Consider the following 22,403-nt stretch of genomic DNA (forward strand, 5'->3'; position numbering starts at 1 on the left):
TGGTGTCGTGAACGACCTTTGGGGCTAATGAAACATGTTTTTTAAAATAAAACAAAAATCACAATGGAGTCACATAATCAGTTATAATACTTTCTCACTGGTTATTTGTAATTTTATTGTTAAGAAATTTATAAAATTAATTTTAAAAATAACAAACACGCATCTCTTCGATAAAATGGTATTTTCAAATCGCATAACATAACACACGTAGGTACATATATTGTGACATATACACATCGTCAACAAAAAAAAGGGTGCACCCTTTTAAAAGAAGAAATGTCATAAACGAGATTTTGGGTTCAAAAGTCGTAAAAACAAAATACACGAAGACAAAATAATTAATTATTATGATACGGTACAAAACATTTGTCATGCAATGGAATTTCACAGTTACCACAAGCGGAAAACGTTTTATTTTTACAGTGTCCACAATTTCTCCTTTTCTGTTTGACCAATATCAAATGTCTTCCAACTTTTTTTGCCGGGTCTGAATGGGACCAATTATTTTCGTTTTTGACCACAACACTTGCACAACGTCTCTGTTACCTGTCTGATAAATCCTAATTTATCAAATTTACAACCAAAACTTTTGCTTAGAATCCAAGCGTTATTCACAGCTACATCGATGTTCCAAAACAGAATAGGCATGTACCATTTTTTCCCTCTAATACTTATATTATAGTTAGAAATATGGTTATCCATTTGATCAACCCCACCCATATATTTATTATACATATTTATACTAAATGGTTGATTGATTTCCACCCTACTTTTTTCTTTAACCGAATATCAGTTTCCAGGGGTGGTAATATGTATGTATGTGGAATCCGGAAGTTGAGACTCGTCCCAATTATCAATTTCTTCCCGTATCTCTGCAGTAGTAAAATTGCATTCTCTGGAAAAAAATATGTGTCATTATCCCAAGGAGTCATATACGACTCCGTCGACTTTTGATTTTTTTTTTCAGGAATATGAGATATATAAACGCAATTTCTCTTATGCATATTATACAATAAGTCCTACTGTATTAGAAACATAAAGATAAATAAAAAATATGTAAAAATAAAAAACTTACGTATGTTTTCTCTTCGACATATCTGCAAGTCGAAAAGCGCTCGATGTTATTCCCTCAAAACTCCAAAAGGAACTGATTTAATTTCGTGTGACTTTCTTAAAATTCATCACCAACATCTAACCAAGCGTAACGAAAGGTTTTACGGCCGGCCTGAGTGATCCCTTTATTTTACGACGCAAAATTGTAAAATGCCGTGAATGACCGCGCTGGCATACATCGTGTAAGTTCATAACTGACCGCGTGGGTTCAAATGGGTTAAATTATGAAAAGAGAAATCTCGTTGAAAACTCGTTCGACTGCAGTGATTATTATTAACATAATAAATTCTGCTTCACGTGGAGCCGAGCAATAGCCGTGACGTCACCTCGAATCATAAATTAATTCCATCATTACAGATTCGGTTTTTTTTAATGTAATTATTATGTAAAATTTGGCTTATAGTTTGTTACGAGGCGTTTTGCTAAATGTGTAATTAATCGGCGATGATTATTACTCAACTTCATTATTGAAATTTACATTACAATTTCGAATGTACGTATTTTTAGCGATGATTTAAATCAGGGCTATGGAATGGAAGCCGAAATTGAAATTTGAATCGAATCAGAGTGTGTTAAGGATTTCTACTGACACTACATAATTGATCTTGCGATTTCGAACCAAGCTCAAGCACCCACTGGTGGTCGCACGGCGAATAAGTAGTAAAGATCTGGATCCTCATAGGGAAGTGTAAAAACCTCTAGTTTTATTACACAACGTATAAGATTTTTGCATTCATCTTGAAGATATGAAAGCGAGTCAAGATTTAAGTGATTTTTTATTATTTTTTTCATTCTGGTATTTTGGTAATAGAATTAATTAAGTTTTTTCGACATATTCCAATCCAGCAGGTAAAAATTTACAATCAAAATCATATTTTATGAATTTTAATGCGGAACTGTAAAACTAATCATAACACAAATGTTTCATTTAATTGATTATTATTATTATCATTATATTATATTTATAATTCATTATTTATAAGTATTACCTTTATATTATTTTTATGAACGATGGGGATTGCAGTATTCTCCTTATCGTCTGGAATAAAAAGTTACTGTTATGTATAAATTAGCCAATAAAATTTTTATGACTTTAAAATTTAGCCTCCGATATTATGAGACTATGTTTTTATATAATTATTCAAATAAATGCGATGTGTGATGTCCGTATTTTTTATCGCATTTTTTAATACACGCATGTTTATAAGACTTACATATCATTTGATAGGAGTTTTTTTTATATTAAGCCAAAGTATGATATGAATTGAATGATTGCATACAATAAAACTAGTTATTATTCATATATTTTATAGATTATATAGTTATAGTTATTAATTTAATAAACACATGTAAGTATATACATATATGTATGTACAATAATGAAGTTTCAAGTTTTGTTTATTTATTTTTTACAAATGTCAAATATACCAATACTAAAAAAGAGTCAACTATAAACTAACATTTATAATATCATTTCTTAATTTAAAACATCTAATACGAGACGGTGAGGAACTATATATATATGTATATATGTATGTACATATTAATACAAACAAACTGCTTTAATTTTACATAGTCGTATACCTTGAAAGTGTTATTGTTTATAGAGTCGTTAATCTTATAAATAAAGTGAAAAAATAATAAAATAAGCTTACAATAAACAAGACGATAAATATTCGCATAAATTGTACAACAATAATAATTATAATTATTTTGCTTGTATATGTAATAAACATGCATACATATATATTTCAAAGATTAATTCTAAAATCAGTTTATTTCCCAAATAATTTATTGAGTGCAGTGAAGGTGGCGCCAGTTAACTTTTTATTAAAATATTTATTGATTATTATGCAATTTTACTTTTACGTTCCATTGGTTTTAATTAATTTCGACTGGTAGCACGAATTTATCGATAGTAAACAAGTATATTGACTTTGATTGGTCAATTCAAAAATACTCTCTCGACTGTAATTGGTCTAAATTGCCACCATTTCTTGTATGTAATTCACTACAGGCTTACTGGAAAATCCTTGCAATTTTGAAATATTATATTATAAATGCTGACTCAAGGACGTGTATTTAAGCATTTCCAGGGAGGGGGGGGGGGCAAAAGTTGCGCAATTTGTGGTTGCTATTTATAAAACTTTTTTTTTTTGGAAGCTTCCGATTGATATTCTGAACTTATTGCAGTTTCTACAATTTTATGAGCAATATAAACTTGCTTTTGATATACACTACTAAAAAATGAATTTGGGGGACTTGGACCATATTTTAAAATATTTTCAGGCAAATAGACCATTGTAAAACAGACATATAGAACGTACATACATGTATGTATTTCTGTACAACGTATGTACATGTATGTATTTTTTGGTTTTTTAGCACCAAGGCCCTTTTTTATTTACGGTATTCATATGTACATATTTCAAGAATAGTACATACATATGTACATATATGTATGTATACACATTGGCGGACTGGGATTGAAATCAGTGTTTGCCGGAGTCAAAGGGGGCCCACTCAGGGTTAAAAAAAATTGTCTTCCCCCTCTCCCATATAAGAAAGTTTTCTTCTTTCCATCACGCTTAAAATCAAGAGTAAAATATAATTAAAATTTTCAAAAATGCACGAATCAAAAATTAAAAGTGCAATTATAATCAAATGTTATTTTTAAAGTATGAAGTAAATTTAAATCGCTGGTTGATAATGAATCGTCCTATCAAAATTGTTTTAAGCAATTCTGTCGAGAATTGCTTAAAACAATTTTGATAGGATATATGTAGGTTGGAAATGGTCCGCGCAAAAGGTGCCGCACAAAAGGGCCCGCGCAAAAGAGCCCACGCAAATGTTGAAAACTTACATTTCGATCCTTATAAAAGAAGTTAACTAATCATTGGGCTGTAAAAGCAGGTATTAAGTTCTTTGTCTATCGTAAGAAATACCAAAAGTGCAATATCCTGTAAAATTTGTAATCCTGGATAGTTAAAAAGTTATTTAATTTTACTGAGGGCCCATATTTTCTACAGATAGTGGGGCTCACTTAGGCAATGTCGATTGTATGTACAGTCCGGCACTGTGTTTACAAAATATACCTACTTATATTATACCTACTTATATTATATTATCATATACAGATGACCATGAGAATTAAATTCTACGACAATTCATATTAAGCGTGTAAATTGAAATATTAATAAAGAAGTTTTTATAATTACTCAGTAGTTGCAATACAAAATGATGTCGTTATTTCGGCCTGTCACTTCTCAGTTGTGAGATAAACGAAAGCACAATTAAAACATAACAATATGCAATTATCTTACAAACAATAAAATATATTAATAGCGTGTTAGTCGATAAAAATAAAATATAGCATTACATTTTGTTATCTAGAGACAGCCATATTTTTGCGTGGAGTCCAATATAAATGTATGTAAATACGTTATTTATAAATGAATCGCACACTTTATGCGATATATGTATTGTTTTATCAACTTTATTTGTATCGTTGTATGTATCCTGTTTCGTAGAGTAAACAACACAGCTTATAGTATTTAGAAAGACCACAAGAAATTTACAAATAAACTTAGTTTCATTTTTTTTATACTATTGTTACGAACGCCGCGGATTGAGCGAATTGCACTTAGACTAACGGATATCTGTTATCGGATTAACTAAATGCATGCACTTACTTCCAAAGATTATATCTGGACTCTAAGTGCATTTAGGCTAAACAATGACCGTTATTAGTTATTTCTCAGAATCGGTACGGGAAGACCCAATGTCTTGGAAATAGATATCCGAATACGTGACTATACAACAGGTAAACAGATTAGGCGTCCTGAGAGATCTACCCTTTATAAGGCGGTACGTAGGCGATATAATTCATTCTGGACTTAGCCGTGACACTGCGTGTATCTCCTTAATCATCAATAAATGCTGTGAAACGACTGTTGGTCTTTTACTTGGATCCTCCACCCACCCCTACGCAACACTATTATAGATATATTGGTGAATTATCCACTAGCTATTAAAGATCTGATTACTACATATATACATATATATGAGATATTTATGTACATATGAAATGAAAATGGAATGCATTCGGATGAATGAACGCCGATTTTAAATCAAAAAAGCCATTGCCTGAAGAAAAAGATCTTCAATAAATGTTTTTTGTCAGTGATGATGTATGGATGTGAAATTTGAACTTTCAATGCCAAAATGTTCATCAACACAAAATTCAATGCACTCAAAGAAGTATGGAACGCTCTACGCTTGGCATAACGAGCAGAGATAGAAAACGGAATACGTAGTTGATAAGTATGAAAAGGGTAGTAGATATAGTGAAGAGAGTGGATTGAAATGGCAATGGGTGGGTCACGTAGCTAACTAACGGAGTAAATGTAGATAAAGGAAGTGTTAGAATGGTACCCGAGAGAATGTAAAAAAACGAAAAGAAAGCCGCAAGGACAATGGGTGAACGAAATTTGAAAAGTGTGTGGGATTAGATGGATGAGAGTTGCCTAAAGCGGAGACGAATCGAAGAGTATTGGAAAGGCCTTCATCCAGAAATGGGTGGTGAATGGTAGCAAATGTTGATGATGATGATGACATAACTATGTATGTATATGGTTTGTTTCGGGGGTACGGATTCGGTTCAAAAGACTTCGACTCCGACTTTATCTTATGATTGAACTCTGACTCTGAAACCGACTCCAAACTCCGACTACAACTTGAACGATTTTGGTATGATCTATTTTTCTTGCCAACGTATAAAATTATTAGTATTAACAATAATATCGTATTAAGGTAATGAAATAAGTGTAAATAAAAGTACATTTATAGAATTTCATACATAAACAAATCAATTTAATAACTAGTAAAAAAGTACGGGACGGAGGAAACAATCGGTTTTGGCCACAACACATCGAAATACATTCAATATCGAAATTATTAAATTTCAATTTATTGGGGGGCTTACTTCTATAAAATTGGAGATTGCGTAGTACCTAGTTGACACATAGGTACTACGCAATCAAGAAAATAGTTACAAGGAGTCGGAGTCGGTTGACTTTTTACGATGCCGACTCCGACTCCACCGGCCCAGTTTATTCACTCTATTCCGAATGAGAATTTCTGATCTTATATTTATTCTGGGTGCGGCTGAAGTTGATCTGAGCTGTTTGTAATACAATAATCATAATCAATTAGCAATAACTTAGTTATTTGATCAAATGTAGTATCAGAACTATACATACATAACTAAAAACAAGCTGTGAGCATTAAAAATTAATTGTGTATGTAATTGCAGCTGTTTTTAGATAATACTCGTATTATCTAAAATATAAGAATTTAGATAAAACTCAACTTGAAAATTTTTCATTTGTTTGACAATTCCAATTTTATTTATAGTATTTAGAAAATATAATGACACAGAAACAGCTTGTCAATCAATACCATTTTTAATTAAAGGAATATGTAAGTACATAATTCTTATCAAAATAACGCTACAATTAAAATAAGGAGTCAATAACCACTATATTCTAACGATCAAATTGCAATTATCGTCAATACCACATTGGCATACGATTTGAAATTAATTGCATATCAAAATTTCGTAAAGTGTTTAGAAGTTGAATTTATGTAATACATGTTATATTTAAACGCGTACTATTTATATGTAGATTCAATTGTGGACTAAAAATTGAGAGTGGTTCCCAAAAAAGAAAAGAACAAAGTGGTTCATAGATTTAGTGTGAAGAGATGGGCGAAGTGGGTACATTTATGATCGGTAGGTAAGTGTTAACGTCCAATTAAGGAAAATTCCGATTTGGGGTGAGCATGATTTATGCGTTCAGGCCTCTGGTCATACCCATGGGCAATTATTGTTGGTGCACCATTCATTTTGGTTGGTTCACCGGTCGAACAGGATTTCGGTGAGCTTCGGACGCGGCTCGCAAATCTTGTTAATCATACATCTCACTTTATATTTTCTTGGTATTTTGATGTAAAATAATCATATCAATAAATAAGTTTTAATTATTCAAACGCTTTTAGCAACTCTTGAATGTGTAGAATTTGGTTTGACGAAGTTGCGCAAGTAGTTGTTGACTGGTATGTATACATAAATACACTCTGTAGGTACATACCTCCTTGCATCAAACCAGTTTGAATAAATACGTATACTTTATTGATTTGACAATATAACCGTGTAAACTGCCATTTCTAATAGTCCAACTTGAAGTTTTAAGAATACATTTCATATTTCAAATCTGTACGTTCATCAATACTAGATTAAGTAGACTAATGGTTCGTTTATAGTACAGACCGACAACTACGGCAGTACGAATTCACATTCATGTGTTCCGTAATGTATTAGTGACGTTTCCAAACAGCAGTAGCCGACACGATCTATTCACATTATACAGCAGTACATATCACCGAAACGTATCAAGCAGGACCGGTTTTCCTTGGCCACTGTGAAAATATTCACGCATGACGTGACGTCATAGTGGCGAGTGTACCCGTATTAACGAAAGTGCTGTCATGTGCGCATGAATATTTTCGGGAACTTCATATTGTGACAATATTGACTCGACTATATGATATAAGCAGGATCGGTTCAAACGTGCAAGAGACTAAGCACGTGCCTAGAGCGCCATAGACAAGGGGCACTATTTTTCTTTTTTTTATTATCAAATTGAAAAAATAAAAATTTCGTCAGTACAAATGGTCATTTGGAATTGTATTTTTTTATAAAATACCGCTGAAACATATGTAAGTATATCTATATACATAAATACCAGGGATGGATTTGCTTCATGAAATTAAATATCTTAACCAATCATAACCGAAAGAACAAATGTCACTCTATAAAACTCTTCAATTCATTATTGAATATAAATTTATGTCTTCGTCACCGAATGTATTCATAGTTATCCGTATTTTATTTTATTAATTTTTATACATAAAACGTGACTATTTTGAATATAAAATTTTAAATTTAATTTTAATATATTTTCCTTCAACATAAAATTTCAAGAACTTTCATGAAATTTATTGTTTAAAAATTTAAAGGGGGGGGGGGGGGCGCTGAATTAATCTGCCTAGGGGCGCCATATACCCTCGGGTCGGGCCTGGGTGCAAGCAATATTGCACCGTATCGTCGCGCTATGTAATGTATATGTAAGCCAATTTTTCCTTGCTCTCGTCCAAAACAAGTATGGACGTGCCGGAAACGGGCGGTGCTGTATAATATGAATATAAGTTGTATTTTCCGTGCAGTGTTGTGCCGAGATTTTACGTGCAGTGCTGGATAATATAAACGGACCTTAGCAAGGAATTTCAAAAAGAATATTAACGGAAATTAAAAATTTAACCTTCATATTTCTAGCTTACATAGCTTTCGGTCATAGTCAAGGTAGAACTTTAACTCATCAATACATTTGTCTTTCGAGCCGAGACTGCAGACATATAGAACTATTTCCAACATAGTATACATACAATTTATTTGCTGATTCCAATCTCATTCTTTATCTTCTAATTGAATGTAAATATTTTGGGATGTTTATGTGACTATTTTAGTTCGCATTATATCACAGAGATTCAAATCGTTCCAAAGCGGGTTTCATTTCAGTATTATTTAGTCCTAGTGGTATAAGATTGATTTTATCAAGTTTTTAGAAAAGAAAGACTTTTTTTTAGTCGTTTTTTGAGACGCTTGGCTTGGCGCATCCATCGACATCGTCTACGACTCTACGTTTTTCTAAATCTTCTGCTCCTACTTATAAATCTTCTTTTTTTTAACGTCACAACGTTTTGTGTTCTAAACCAGCTCCTCGGACAAGGATCGGGTCGTTTTTAACACCCCTTGATTCTCAAACAGTTACATATATGTATATACATATATATATATATATATATATATATATATATATATATATATATATATATATATATATATATATATATATATATATATATATATATATATATATATATTATATAATACAAACAGCCTGGGGCAAAAAAATATTTGTTTCGGTTTATGCGCAATCTGGTTTTCACTGCACATTTTCATATTCAAATAGAAGATATTTCAAAATGAAAATTAACAAGTTGTAAGTAACTTAACGTGATAATTAGTGCTCTCTCGAATACATTAGCGTCTACATATATATGTACATACATATGTACATATGAATGTATGTCTCAACATTGGATTTTGAGCGGGTTGATTATAAGGATACTTGAGTCAAATATTCGATTTTAAGATTCAGAGTGAAAGTATGTATGTACAATATTAAAACTTTTTCTGACCTTTCATAACATTTCCTAATCTAAATACCTACATATATATTCAAATTTAGCTATTGAAAGTTCATGTATACATACAGTACATAGATTTGAATAATCTACTTTCATTTACTCCCAATTCCCAAGAAGAAATAAATGATATAATACTTTATGAAAGGGGGTTAGACGCATTTAAAGATAGGCATAGATATATTTAGGCGTTATCAAATCATAATTGGATTTGTCTAATATATATTTGACGTGAATCGTTTTCAACTGAATTGGTAATAAATTACATATATTATTGCATAGTTGTACTCTGATCGGATCCGAAAAGTAAAAGCGCAATCACACATCTCGCACCACTCCCACATTTAACCAGTAAACAGCAAATCAGAGATAGTCAACACGATTCTATAAAAAGTTGAATTTAAAAAGATTTTGTTCAAATGCATTATATGTATGTATGTATTTGTGATTTTTAGTCAACAGTCTACTCGATTTTTGTGACCAATAAAGCGTTACTTATAAGGAAGGGTATGCAGAGCAATACACCTTTAGAGAATTAAAGCGTCAGAGATTTATTTACAGGTGGTAAAGTAATCAAAATCACGGCCAAGCGATAAGAGTTTGTAAAAGTTAATGACAGAGAGGTGCGTAGAGTTTAACCTTCTCGATAGAAAGTTGAATGAACGACCACGTCTCGGGTTCACAGCCGCGTGCCATGTTTATTTAGTTAATTAGCGAGCTGTGTTAGTTTGCGATTTAACTTGCAATGGAAGTACATACATACATACGCAAATGCCATAAGTCAAGCGAATTTCGCGACAAACAAACGAGACACAGCTAGAGTTGAGATTCCGAAGCTTTCTGAAAAAAATTAACAAAATAAATAAAATGTAAAAAATCGGAAATTCCTGTGTGAAAAACGAAAGTGTGCCAAAAAGTGATAATTCACGTTAAATTAATTTCAATTTAAAAAAAATGTTAAATTTATTTTTAAGCTTTCTTCTACAATCAGAGTCGTACCAAAAAATAGTTGTGCACGGAGCAAAATCCCCCCCCCCCCTTCCTATAAAAAATATATTTTTTATACATTTATACATTATACAGCAGTGATGTGCAGTTGATCTGGTGTCATCTGTGTACATATTATATGTAGCTGAACAGCCGCCTCGTTCTCCGACGAAAGGTCTGTCAGACTGTGTTAGTTAGGGGGATTCCTATTGAGGCTTTTATAGGTTAACTTGATTAACCATTAAAACGACTTTAATAATGTAATATATAATTTCGAAAGTGACTTTGTAACTATGTATGTAAGTAAGGTTTGTAGGGAACATCGAAAACAAATCAAAGTTTCTATGACGACGATAAATAACACTTTGAGTGAACTAAAAGTATATATGAGAGATAATGAGAACCTATAAAGCAAATTTTATAAAGTACTAGCTGAACCTGGCATGCGTTGCAACGCCACAATAATGCATGCAATTCCCGTTCCCGTTCCCTATTCCGTTCCCGTTCTCGTTCTCGTTCCCGTTCCCATTTGTCGGAAAAACGCAGGCAGCGAACACGTTGGTCGCGACGCGAAAACATTTGAAATTATAGCGATGCAATGACACCCATTCCCGTTTTTTTTTCACGGTAATCTTCCCGGACATGCATACAACAAATCCTGAAAGTTCCATCGTAATCGGTTCAGTGGTTTAGGAGCTTATTCGAGACGCACACACAGACATTCATTTTTATATACATATGTACATATATAGTTAGAGTGAAAAAGAAAAAGTTATAAGCGTTTAAGCAATTAAAATCTGATGACGGCGAAAAGGGATATACAGCAAGAAGAAGGTAAAGCGATCGATGTGGACGAACAATGAGAACAAACATTTTGGACGATTAACGTCACCGTGTAATGCGATGCAGTATTTTCAAACGTGTCTATTACGATTATTTTTCACCATCGTAATGGCGGATGACACCTTTACTTATATTGATGACCAAAATGAGCGAAATGGCAGAGTATGGAAACGATCGGATAAGAGGCAAAAATTTTCCTTAATCGTTAGTGAAAGAAAGAAGAGGTTAGTAATAAAAACAGCAAATGAATATTTACTATTAGATTGTTTTGCCATGTTTAAACTGTTTATATTACAAATACCAAGCGAAGCCGGGTAAAACCACTAGTAATATATACATACATATACTATACTAAGACATTTATTCAAATTTTCGTTAGTTGTGTAGAATATATTTGTATATATGTATGTTTTATTGTCAAGAAAAAAGACAAAAAAATGTTGTTTTACGGTTTAACAAATGTATGTAAATGCGAAAAAGCATCTGATATAATATATGACTATAAAAATATGTAAAAAAACTATGATTAATTATATAAATAAAAAAAGTATTTATTCGTTTTTAATAAGCATTGCTGTAATTAAATATTTTAATTAGTTGAAGGTCTTTTAAATGGTCCAATTTTTAAAGATTCTCATCCAAAAGCAAGAACAATATACATATTGACATTTATTATTTCACTAAAAATTCGGAAATTTATCGCATTTGCATTCATTTTTATTTATATGTATGTATACTATTACTACATTTTTTTTATAATTTGTATTATCTATGTATTGTTTATATGGACAATAGACATCGCACTATTTTCCCTTTGGTCTGGAATAAAAATTATTATTTTTTAAATTCAAATGTGTGATGACGATTTTGGTGCCTTTTAATTTCGGCGCCCGGGGCCGCCAACCTCGTCGCACGGCTCTGTTTTTACATATTGAAAATCAATTTGTATAATAATTGTTTTAAATATCTGAGTTAAGAATAAAATTCATTTAAAAACGAATAAAAATGAAATATTCATACAAGATATAACTATGTATGTATGTATGTATGTATTTATCATTGGATTTAATATTTCCTCTATTTTAAATATGTGCTAATGAGATGCAATTTTTTAAATGTCAAGTCCTAATCATACGAAATATAATATTTTGTAATAAACGATTAAGAATTTCCTTGAAAATATAGGTTCAGATCACAATTAAAGTGTACGTTGAAATGATGGAAAATCCTGAAACATTACAGTTTACTAAAATGTAAAAATCCCATCGTTAAAAATAAAGTCTCACGAAAACAAAAAATAAATCCAAGGATTTTATTGTTCATTAAACAACAGCAATAATAATAATAATTTTGAAAAAACAAGACGACGCGATAGTTCTTTTGAAAATCGACGATTGTTCAAATATGCGCCCAAGAACAGTCTCGCACAATTCACGAATGATGCAATAGGCCTTGGACAACAACCGGGCAGTTCAGAGATAAAAATCATCTGAAAACGCTTTGTGCCGACCAACCGGTATACTTGTTTAGATTAGAATGCAACTTCGAACTTCCTATTAAAAAAAATCATTGGCGCGACCGAAGCGCGATACTGTCTCATTAAATTGAACGGACTATAGCTAGCTAAACGTACGTGTTTTTGACTTTACATTCGTCTGTAGCCTTGAATCTAATGAGGTGATACAAAATCGTTCTAGGAATATTACATTTTTTGTTGTACCATGATATACTACGAAGTGTATCGTAGTAATAAAAAATACTACCTATTAAAATAAAGCGTGATACCTGGCCTGCAGCATGGAAGCTGTCTCACACGAAGGAACACGATCCAATCGGACAGTAAAGGAAAAAAAATAAAAAAAGCCTCGAAATTTTTAAACCAATAGGTGCAAGATTAAATTTTGACAAGCATCAGATCTTCTTGTTTATTTTTTTTAAGACAAAAATGCAATCAAGAATAATGTTTCTTTCGATATCAAATAAGTTGTTCTAACACTATTATCCAGAAGTAATTATGTATGTAAGTATACGTATTTTGACTAATGACATTTTATTTCACCATTGAGACATTACAGATTCTTTCAATGAAAATGTTGTCACATCGAAATATGTACATATGTATATGTTACGGTTGAAGTGTTTCTTCCAGTTGAAATATATTTTGACTAGTTGGAATATATTCCATCTAACCTAACATCAACTACCTTTATAGTTGAAGTGTATTTTCAGTTGTAATATATTTTGACTAGTTGGAATATATTCCGTCTAACCCATGTAAGTTGATTCATATGGCGTATTACATTCCGACTGGTCAAAATATATTACAACCGAAAATACAGTTCAACTATAAGTTGGTATCAGGTTAGATGGAGAGGTCAGGTTTTCATGAAAACGTCACTCGACTAGTAAATTGAGTTGGGAAGTCACCCTATTTGTTCTTAGCAAATATTAACGCATTATTGAATTCTAATTCTAATTCTAGCCAGCAGCATAGCTCGGACGTTAAAGCTTCTGCTTACCGTCAAGAAGGTGCCGGGTTCTATCCCTGAATGAAAATGAATTTTTCAGAGTATGCTGTTGGTCAGACCTGGATTTGTGACTCCAGGTTGATCGTTTCCTATCAGAGTTTGCCAATTTTCTCTGATTTCATTGTTGAAACGGTTCCCGGAAAAAAAAATTGGCTAAAAATCCTTCCTACCTACTATGTCACCACTATTTGAAATTTGATGGATGTACAATAAGAATTTATGTACAATTCATAGATTCATAGATGTCTCGTTAATTTGCGAGTTTTTTCAGTGTCTCGCAATTCAACGAATTATAATAAAAAATGCTGCATTTGTATTTGTAATTGGCCAGGAAGGCGCATTGGGATTTTCCTGTAAGGCCTTCCTGGTATATATGTAAAATAAAAAAAAAATAAATAAATAAAGCATTCGTAAAAGGTTGTGGCTATTTGCAAGTACTGTATCTGCGAATTATTGGCTATTTGCAGGTACTATATCTGCGACTGGCGCATAATTTGCAGATATAGTACCTGTAAATAGCCACAGCCGTCGTAAAAACATCAGAACTGTCAAAACTTAACTATTATATTATAACTGGCGCACATTGTTTAAAGTGTATTTGCGCGTGTTGGGTTATATAATAATTTACTAGTTGAATTTCATTCGAATATGAATGACCTAAAACGCCAGTTGGAATATATTACAACTGAAACATTTCGACTGTAACTTATACATATATATAGTGCTTTGTCTATACATTACAATTCGTCAGTACCGCGAAGGGTAATGAATTGAGACAGCAAGTCCGTACAAATGAACGAAGTGGTGGACCATACCATAACAATCCATTACCACTACCTCAAATGGACAACGATTTGTATTTATTGTAATTGATTGGTGATATTTTTAAATTTTAGGTAAAAGATTTTAGGGTACTAGCCTAGTCTCATTTGTACAATGATGGCACGACACTGCAGAACAGAACTACAAGAACTCATTATAATTTAATATTCTTAGTGGTGAAATCTGTGTGTAAACGGAATTGAGAAGGTTAAAAACAGACCTGATTTACCCTCGACACATTAATGAGCACCCGTCATCTCGTCAGAGGATTTGGACCGGCGAAACCTTCACAGCCTTCACACGAATGCACTTTTTAAATTTAAATATAGTATAATATACTATGAGCTTTGTTATAATCGAATCTGCAATTATTCACACAGCATCCTCTCCGACGAAACATCGTGATGTCGACGAATCGTGAACCATCCATTTGTGAGCAAAGTTCACGATCCACAAAACGACAAGTGCACACCAAATTATGTGTAATGTAGTACATATATCAATGCTTCGGTTTTAAAAAAATCCAATGTCGAATTGTAAATTATATTATATATGTCAAAGTGTTTACTCTCATAGACTTGAATGTTAATTGAATGAGCCAAAAGTTCATCTACGCACCAGTGTTTGAGTAAAGTCGCATTTAAGTTGAATATCTGTCAAAATTCAACAAAAATCAGATTGAATACAGCGCTATTTTTGTGGGACGTGGGACGTGTTTATTTTGGATACTTTTAAACATTCGAAGAAAACCCAGCACCCTTAGCCTATATACATGGTACACTTTCCCAAAAATCACCCCCTGGAGTGTTTTCGGTAATATTTTATCCTTGCTTGACATTGATTGATAACGGTGAATCCCATATTTGAAGTAATGTAGGAGAAACTTGTCGGTTGCATATGGGTATGCATACACGTGCAACTTCCCAAACATATGTATTCTGCAAGTACACCCGGATTCGGTTCGGTGAGCACTCACTGTCTACGGTCACAGCGGGAAGCCACATTTTATTTATTTTTATTGTTACAAATCAATATACACTCGTCATTACAGATTTGCTCCAATGCGACGGGTGTATGTTAACGAAATACAGAATACATAAACAATCAGAAATCAGAAATACAGTAATACATATACAATCAGAATATATAGCATATAACAATTAATCAGAAATAATAATCATAGAGACATCTATGGATTATTTTTAGATTTTTTTTTGTGTACAATTTTTATACATACATATAATAAATACGAAATTATAGAGATATCTATAGATTTCAGATGACTGTGTAAAATTATTACAAATTATACACAGGCAGATTTTGTGACAACAGGAATAGATCTAATACCAATTTTCATGAACCTTTTCAGCAATGATCAGATAAAATTGGCAAACTCTGATAGAGAAACGATCGATTTGGAGTCACAAAACCCCCAAATCTAACCAGCAGATGGCGAGGACTCGAACCTTTGACCTCAGTGGTGCTAAATATATACGCTACCACTAAACCAAACTGCTGGCTAATATACATACACATGATGCCCCATTCCACTCAGTGTGTTTTCGCCCTAAAATGCTACTCTATCGGGTTTGTCAGTTACCTGAGTCGTTCGCCGGCCATTTTGTTTGACTGTTCCCGATTAATTTCAAAGCTATCATAAAGTGAAAATTTATAAATCATGAATGGAAATTTCGACATCGTACCTTTTTGAATCGGTTTACGGATAATGTTCCTAATCGGCCGCCGGCAGGTTAAAAAATATATTATTTGAATCGGAGTGTGACAAAAAAGAATCTGCTCTGTCACCGCGGCAATAAAATGAATCGAAATTACGAAGTAAATCGTGTTTTTTTTGTACAATATCCTGTAGTCATTAGAGCGTGACTATAATTAGAGTGACGCTCACTTTCTAGACACAGCGTTTGTATTGTGTGCGTTACGAGAGCAGAACGCATGTTCACCCTACGCGACACAAAATTACAAATACGAATCATTCGTATGTTTAATAAAATTATTATTCCGGGAGTTATTCTTACAATCAAATAATTAATTATAGAATCAATACATTAGGTGCGATGAAACGTTTAGATAAGTGTGAATGCTATTCATAAATTTAAAATTTTATAATTGGGGGGATTTACGCTATGCTAGTAAGTATACAAATTGATAAACATAAATATAAATATATACACACAATCATATTTATCGCAGGAAACTGGCCGAGGTTATTAAGCCAATGGATTTAACGGATGCTCGTGTCTAAAACGTATGTAAAATTCTGAAAATGCCATAATTTATGGTAAATAAACTTTGGTATTTTTACGAAAGTATCCAACAATCAAATCACTGGTCTAATCAAATCGAATGTTGATTAAATTGAACTGTTACCTTGATTAAAATCGAATCGAATCGATTCGAAATCGAATGTTGATTAAATTGAATTGTTATATTGAGTGAATGCGACAGTTGCGCTGCGACCAGATAAAACGTGTTTTAAATTGACAAAATCGAGGTTTCGTATTCTACTATTTTCTCCTCCAAAACTGGACCAATTTTTAAAAAAATTTCATCATCGGTATGAGAAAGATATTTTCTGTGCATCTATCGGCGTATTTTTTTAAAAATCGACCGTTAAATAACCACGCTAGACTCTTTTCGTGGGTGTAAAAAAGAGGCGATTTTATAGATGTTTGGCGGCTCCTAGCTCCTATAAAAAATAATTAATCAAAAAAATAAAACGATAGATGCACTCCAATGGTGGATATCCATAGCATATTAAAAAATAATTTCTCTAGTGCCATAATTGAGGTAGGGAGAAGTATAGTACGTTTGTATGGACAAGGCGCTGCCGTCCAGCCCTCTTAATGTATGTTAAAGTACAATTGCATGTAGTACATTTCGTTCGTTCATGAACATACTAGTTTGTTCATAAACGAATCAATATGGCTAGTTATAGCGTTCACAAAAGAACAAATTGACAAACGAATTAGCTTTTTCATGCATAAACTATTAGGCATAAGTTATTATAAGTATTCTCAATCGATTATTCATTTGATTATGTTTAAACCACTATGTTTATATGCTTACCCGGAGTTTCAATATTTTCAATATTCATGGAAACGGGAATTAAAGCAACGTTGTGATGTAGTTTCCATGGGATTTCCTTTTTGAACACTTGGCATTTTGACATCTCAAAAGTTTTGACAGCTCTAAAGTTTCATGAGATTTTTTACTGTTAGCACTTTAACTAAAACCAATGGTTCGCGTATGAACAAACTAGTTTGTTCATGAACACTTTAATTGCAACATATGTACATACGTACATATATAAAGACAGATTTTTTCTACCTACCAAACTATGACAAAATATTCAATCTGCCATTTCACATTTGTATGTGTTTTATTTTTAATTGAAGAAGTCTTGAAACTAAAAGTTGGTTAAGACTTGTTGGTTGGTTTTTTAGTATTACAGAGTTGTTTTTGAACAATGCTATTTACTAATGTAATATCTTAGAACATGTGTGTGACAGATTTTCTCGTTGAACAATTTACTATACATACATATATAGTTGCTAATAATATAAGTATGTAATGGCACAAAAGAATGTTGGTTTACTTCATAAAATATTTACATTTAAAAAATTACACGATACTCATACTTGTTTTGAACTAGTTCAGCTGTAGTTCTTGGAATGAAATCATTCATTGTCAGTGCATTAAATATTTCGCAAAACATGTTCAGAATCAGAAGACATTTAAATTTACAAAAAAAAAAAAATACGAGCTATTATTGTGTATTATTGCAAATGCGATAATTTTGACAAAGTCACTCAGTAACATATGAAACTGTGTCAACTTTGATAACTGTGATTCTTGGCTGCTGAGAGCAAAGGTTCGCCGATAACTTGATGATTCGCATGTGTACATATGTCGGTGAACCTTTTACATTATAAAGTGTTGTTATTGAGAATTAGTACTTCCTAGTTGTCGGCAAAAATAGTAAAGTGGGGGTAAACGACTATATTCAAAGATTGATCTCCTCATAAATTGCTATTGAACTTAACATTATATTTGAAAAGTCATTCTGTTACATTTATTTTTATTATGCAACGAGTATACAGAGTGCATGCCAGTCACACAAAGTGTTTGAAAAATGAAAAGTTGCATTGACCACGGTCAAGACGTTCGCATGACCGTCGCAGGATATGTGGGCAATTTGCATTAGACAAATTGCATCAAAACATAGCTCGTTCTCGCCGTGGAATATAACAAGTCTTTGACGTTAATTCTCGTAGTTTCGTAGTGTGTACTTATGTACAAACAAGGTAGAAACTCGTGTCTCCGATCTATGGACATAGTATAACAGGTTATGGAAAAACGCAAAAGTTTTGTGTGACGTCACTCAGATGCATGCTCAATTACGTCAATTAAACGAGACGTGCATGTACTGCCAATGTTCAATGTGGAGTGGTATTGATGCAATTATAAATTTTAAATAACATCAAGTACTAAGCGATGTTTTTAAACTTTATTCAATTTTCTTAATAGTTTTGGGTGCTCTCATAGCTGCTGATTTGGATCGAATATCATCATAAATCAAAAGATTATTTTGCATTTTGTCTTTTTCCGAAGTCGAAAAAACTTTCTTTCTCTAACTGGCAATCGCAATTGAGTATATTTACATAAAAGGATCGCGTGCATGAATAATTGTTATTATTTATAGTATTATCTTATTTCAATGTTAGTGTATAAACTATAAAGCATAATAGGAAAAAATTCTCAAACACCTATTAGCTATTCTAGTAACTATATTTTGATTGTTTATTAACTCCTGTAAAATTGTATTTGATAGCAGGGACCCGAACCGTTATTTTTTTCGTTCTGGTTCGGTAAAAAAAAAAAATTCGGATGTGACCAACCCATGACTTAATTTATGTATTTGAGGAATATAAGAAGGTCACAAAATAAAATTCAATAATTAAACATATGTACGTACACGTTCACACATTCCGGTTATGAGAGCATTTTCGATACAAATTGAACACGAATATTCTACTTCCGGTTGTCGGAATTTGTTCAAAATTTTTTTATTACTTAAAATCACCATAAATATTGTACACATTAAATATCAGTGATCGGTTCCGAGTTCAAATCAGCCGAAATCTCGAGTTCGAATTTTCGCATGATCACAAAACTTCATCTATTGTTACTACGTACATATGTACATAGATAAAATAAAAATATATCGGTTCGGTTCCGGTTTTTGGTTCTCATGTATTTAAATATTATAGCAAGATAATGTAAATATACCCACACCGTATTTACCTCTCTTAAATGGCTTTTTGCTAATTGAGATCATATATGTATGTACATAATTAAAATGTCAAAAGAGAATATTTCCTAGCGTGTGCAGTTTGCCGCTGGTGCACTGCGGAATAGAAGGCGGATTCTGATGTAGCTAAAATGCAGACAAAATATATTTTTTTTATTCGTACTTAATTGACTTTCTCTTTCCCTGCTTTTAGGAACAAAAGTGAGACAACAGTTTAGAAAGAATCTACTAGTTAGCATTATTCTAGAAGTGAATTTTTACAGGTATGGGTGTATTTACTCTTGCTTTTCCGTTCACAGGTTTTTGAATTGCGCACATTTGATAGCCAATTTATAATGAGTTCATTGACAACTCGCAAGCTTCACATATAATTGTATTTAAATCGGAATCGTTAAAAGAATCTTTGATTGCTAATTGTAAAGTATGTGCCACACATTTTATTCCGATGAGATGAGGGAAAGAACAGTTCTCAATGGAAGGTAGCATATTTGCTTCATAATCTCTTTCATAATTAATATTATGGTTTTCCTCGTCTATTTCGGTTTCTAACAAGTTGACAAATTTGATCATATTAGTTCCATTATCTTCGTAACAGAGTAGATTTGTTTGATATTGATATTATATTTTTCTAAAAGTTTCAAAAACGTATTTTTAATATAAATTCCTGTATTTTTGTCCATTAATTCTATCATTCCCAAAGTATATATATACATATATTAATTTTACCGAACTGAAAAAATATCGGTTCGGTTTCGGTTTTGGTTCCGGCAAAAATAACGGTTTTTCCAGTTTTAGGTTTTCAGTTTCGGTCCCTGTTTGATAGGTTAATTTAAAAACAACTAACGGCATAACATGAAAAATTAATATAGAGACATCTATTGAAAAATTGATAAAGTAAAATGAATATTCATATTCCAATAAAAATACAGGCAACTGTTTTAAAAGGGTAATAATATATTTATTAAATAATAAATAAACAAATGATTATTTTATTGACTATATTCTAAAGAAAATATTGATAGTAAACAGTGATATTAGAGTTATCATGAATCGTGTATGTAGGTATTAAGTTTGCAATAAATTATGTTTGAAATAAAATAACTTGGACTATTCATACAAACATTTATTATTTGTACCTACTCTTAAAAATGTTCATTGCAGATTATTTTGTGGTTTTAGTGTGAATACAGTTAATGTATTGATATATTTTTAAGTAATTTAGTTGCAATTCGATATCTTCCGCTGACGGTTCGTTTCACTTAACCTTTATGCAGATTTATTAAAGCGGCATAAAATCATCGTTAAAAATGGTAATTTTAGTTTTATGTAGATGCTCAAAAACGAATTGAAATCTTTGTCATTGCTTTTCGAAGCACTAGCTACAAACTGCTTGATGCGAAAACACTTGTGACAATATTTGCCTATAAAATTGTTTTCGAAAAAAAATAGGGACGCAACAAGCAATGCCTACACATTATCATTGACATTGAAAAGTTATTTTGACAGAGTCGAGATAAAAATAATATCGCATTCAAGAGTAAATTAACTAAGAATGAGACTTTACTAAGCATAAAATGCGTTGAAGTTCAATTTATGTATAATAATTTCGCTCTAAGCAAATAGTGTATAATATTATAATCCACCATTTTTTTGTTAAAGAATGAGCAAAATTACATCGTTTTAAAATTAAATGATCAGAAACTGTTACGCGTATGAACATATGTATATGAAAAGAGTTTCTTGATTTGAAGCTCACACATCTTCAAATTATTTACGATGATTGAGCTATTGTTGTTTGCTGTACTCGCTGAAATCAATTGAAGGATGAGGGCAAACTGTAGTGAGGAGCTTGATGATCTATTTTATTATATTATTATAATGTGAACAAAATATGTTTACCGAACATAATATGTATATTTAAATCGTTGAAGCGTCCCAATTTCGTTAGAAATGTTTATAGAGCTGTTAAATTGGAAATCATATCATAAACAAAACTCATTCTAGAATCTAGAGCATGAATAATGTATGATCGTCATTCTAAAAAAATAAGGATTTATATAATAGAAAGTAGAAGCTATACAAAGGATAACCATAAGGGCATTAAAAAAAACAATACACAACAAAAACAAGCAAAAAAGCTTTTAAAAATGGATTTTTTAAGAAGTTAATAATAAAAAAAACCTTTGCCTCAATCCCTATCTGTTGTCTAGTTATTACTAGTTTTCGGCAGTGGAGTTTCCATTTCACAAGGAAAACTGTTGTTGTTAAGAGAGCTGGACACCAGCGTCTTGTGCATACAAACGTATTAGACTTCTCCCTTCCTCAATTATGGCACTAGAGAAATTATTTTTTAATATGCTATGGATATCCACCATCGAGTTGCATCTATCGTTTTATTTTTTTGATTAGTTATTTTTTATAGGAGCTAGGAGCCGCCAAACATCTATAAA

This window comes from Arctopsyche grandis, chromosome 1 (assembly GCF_051622035.1).
Source record: "Arctopsyche grandis isolate Sample6627 chromosome 1, ASM5162203v2, whole genome shotgun sequence".
Lineage (NCBI taxonomy): Eukaryota > Metazoa > Arthropoda > Insecta > Trichoptera > Hydropsychidae > Arctopsyche > Arctopsyche grandis.